This window comes from Arachis duranensis, chromosome 3, assembly GCF_000817695.3.
Source record: "Arachis duranensis cultivar V14167 chromosome 3, aradu.V14167.gnm2.J7QH, whole genome shotgun sequence".
Taxonomy (NCBI): Eukaryota; Viridiplantae; Streptophyta; class Magnoliopsida; order Fabales; family Fabaceae; genus Arachis; species Arachis duranensis.
The window spans coordinates 28,642,169-28,644,562 of record NC_029774.3 but is presented as its reverse complement, the minus strand read 5'-3'; the positions used below and the strand labels follow the sequence as shown (position 1 = coordinate 28,644,562).

The following is a 2,394-nucleotide window of genomic DNA, read 5'->3' as shown; positions in this document are numbered from 1 at the left end:
GTACGATTAAGTTGGTATGTGGTTTTGGCTATCATAGATAGAAATCTAGTGAATGCCAGTCATGCTAAGTTGTGGTTGAGTACTTGAGGAAGTAAGTGATAAAGCTCGTACTAGATGAGAGGTCAGAATAAAGCAACGGAAACTTGTGGAAGCAGTAACATAGGATAGCTACGAATAAGAGTTGTAAAAGTTTAATATAGTATCTTATGTTTGAATACTAGAAGGGTTAAGAGGGTTACTGCAAGTAATGATCCCCAAATAGTTGGAAATGATTGCGGCTGCGAGCTTTGATGGTTCTAAAGCGGATGAGGAAATTATCATTAATGCACAATTAGATTTAGATGATGAGAGAGTGCAAGTTGTGGTGTTGAGAGATGAGTACTGTGATGTTTGGTCATAGTGACCTTGGTTTTAGTTTGAGATTTATAATGGTTGGTTTTGAAAGACGAATGTGAAAACCATTAAATCGAAATGTCGATGCGGTATTGAGATTGGTTTGAGGAAACCCGTGACAGGTGGTAAACCCCAATTTTTGGAGAGGTACTGTTGAAAAATTTTCCCCAAGAATTTGAAAGAAGTGTTGGTTTTGGTTTTGAAGATGATTTTGGATATGAGTAATTTTAACAAAAGAGATGCGTTTCAAATGCTTTTATAGATTATTAAAGGAAATGCGAACTCTTATGATTTTGTTAACTCGCTATTCTGAACTCATTTGGTTTCTAGAAATGAAAGGGGTTTTTGATTGATAAGCCAGAGGCTTTATATCAGCAAGTCATGAAGAAATTTGAGGGTTTGAGAATAAGAAAGTAAGTTTGGAGATTATGCTTGGAGTTGAACTGTGATTAGAGGAATTGGCTTGGCAGAGAGAGAGAGAGAGGATAGTGATGGAGTATGATTAAGGTGTGGTGATGATCATTGATTGATTATAGTGATGTGGGATAATGGCTATGATTAACGATGATGGCAATCTTATTGACAACATGATTTGAGATTTAATAAGGTGTGAGTTGATGAGCCGGTAAAAGTAAGGGACGAGGCTGTTGGTCGGCGTTGAACGAACGACCGAGACCCTCAGGGATAGAGAAATCAGAGTGCGGCAACGGAAGCGCGCAGAGTAAAAAGGACCTTGGAACTGTTATGCGTTTGATATAAAGGCAGATTATGCTCGCGTACTCGTAGTGATGGGTGGAATTTTCGAGGACGAAAATTTCTGTTAGGGGGGTAGAATGTAATACCCGGTCTAACCGAAATTGATTAAATAATAAGTTAAGCAGGAGCGAATAGGGTTGGAAGATTTTGCAATTGGAATTTGATGATTTAAATATGATATTTGGATTCAGTGAGTTTTTCTGAGTCGGAAGACATAGTTTCCTGTGTAAAAGCGCGCAGTGGAATTTTGACCGGCAGTACCGGCTGAGACCTGTCTGGTACTGCAGCTGAGAAATTTGATTATGAGTAAATAATATTAAGAAATGAGGAATTATGATTAGGGGAGGTAGAAATATTTAAAGTGCGGTTTGAAGCGCTAATCTTAAAGGTTTTGGCCCAAAATTGGGCCAACGGACAAAAATAAGTGAACTGGGCCTAAGTGGGCCCAAGACCCAACATATATAAACATTAGTTATGAGCATTTCAGCTCATTTTTACCCTAAAAGAGTAGTGTGGGGCGCTGATTTGAGAAGAGAGAAGAGAAGAGAGAAAACCTAACTCTCTTTGATCTTCAAACCACCATAACTTGAGCTACGGAGCTCCGATTGACGAGCCGTTTGCGGCCACGCGTCGCTCTTCTCATCCTCTACATTTCTATCTAAGTTTTGTGGTGAGTATTCCATTCATCTCTGCCCAGTTTTCGAATTTCCCCACTGTTACACATTTTTGGGAAGTTAGTGTTGAAATCTTGTGATTTTGGGTGTTTAGGGATACTCCAACATGGATTCTAAGTGGGTTCTATCCCTACTTCATATGGGCTGAGGTAAGAAGTGCTCAAACCCTTGTGATTTATCATCCTTATGAGCCCTAGGTTGATGTATGTATGTGATATTGGTTATGTTAGTGTATTTGATGATCTTGGTGCACAATTGGAAGATTGGTGTTGCTTGAGGAGCTTTGGTGAGGCTTAGAGATAAGGTTCGTGTTGACTTTCAAAGAAGAGGCTCAATTGATTTGGCTACAAGAGGTACGGTTTAAGTTTCATTTAAGTACCGTGTGGTGTGATGAGAATTCCTAGGCTAGATGCCCCTAGGATTAAGTTTGGATTGTGTAAATGGTTGATGCTAATATGCATAGTTGGTATGTAATGTGAATCAATGATTGTGTTGAGAATTTATGTATTGGGTAATGAGTATTGATTTGTGGTTTATGCATTTAAATTGTGAAATTGGGCCGGAGGCCGTA

The 2,394-nt window shown here is 39.1% G+C and overlaps 1 long non-coding RNA gene across 2 annotated transcripts in view; it reads left to right on the top strand.

The window, feature by feature from the left end:
- LOC127745749 (uncharacterized) overlaps positions 1–2,394 on the top strand; it is a 45,972-nt gene that overhangs the window by 3,366 nt on the left and 40,212 nt on the right. Inside the window, exons 1-2 of one of the 2 annotated variants that reach the window (XR_008007183.1) lie at positions 1,672–1,819; positions 1,918–1,972. This is a non-coding gene — a long non-coding RNA (uncharacterized LOC127745749). Of the gene's footprint in view, positions 1–1,671; positions 1,820–1,917; positions 1,973–2,394 lie in introns of those variants that run through there. The other variant, XR_008007184.1, reaches the window with a different exon arrangement.